The 602-nt window shown below is 52.5% G+C and overlaps 1 protein-coding gene across 3 annotated transcripts in view; it reads left to right on the top strand.

Annotated features, from left to right (window-relative positions):
- BEND2 (BEN domain containing 2) overlaps window positions 1–602 on the top strand; it is a 51852-nt gene that overhangs the window by 19069 nt on the left and 32181 nt on the right. The gene's annotated exons all lie outside the window — the stretch shown is intronic.

The raw sequence follows: 602 nt of genomic DNA, 5'->3' as shown, positions 1-602 counted from the left end.
GCTGACACTCGAGCACGCATCACAATCCCTGGGTGGGCAGGCCCTCACCCACTCTGAGTTCCCACATAGTGGGCCGTGTGGAGCTGAGGTTGCATTTCTTTTTTTCTTTTTTAGTTTTTTTTTTCTTTCTTTCTTTCTTTTTTTTTTTTTCCCCATAGGGTGCATGCACTCGCCAGAGAAACAGAGTAAGTGAGAGGGAAAGTGAGAAATCTCCCCGGGGGAATGGCCATGCCACAATCCCTTCTTCATTCTCCTGGGATTTGGGGGCATACATGCACATGTGCCCAGCGTGATTTTCAACCACTAAGTCTGGGACTTGAACCACGGTTGGCCATGTGAGAATCGAACACCTTAACCACCACACCACCTGCTGGCCCCTGTGGTTGCATTTCTAACCAGATGGCAGTGGGCTGATGCTGCCAGTCAGGCTGCACTTGGGAACCAGCTCCAGGAAGCGCATCACTTTCTCGACTGGAATTTTCTGTGCTTGTCTCTCCCCAGTCAGGATGGGAGTTGGGATGGGATGAGGCAGGCACAGCCAGGAGGGGGGTTGGGGTGGGACGGGGCAGGTGCTCTTCGTGTGTTTATGTCCATGTTCCCAG

Source organism: Tupaia chinensis, unplaced genomic scaffold (genome assembly GCF_000334495.1).
Source record: "Tupaia chinensis unplaced genomic scaffold, TupChi_1.0 Scaffold000567_1, whole genome shotgun sequence".
Taxonomy (NCBI): Eukaryota; Metazoa; Chordata; class Mammalia; order Scandentia; family Tupaiidae; genus Tupaia; species Tupaia belangeri.
This window is presented reverse-complemented; position numbering and strand designations above follow the sequence as displayed.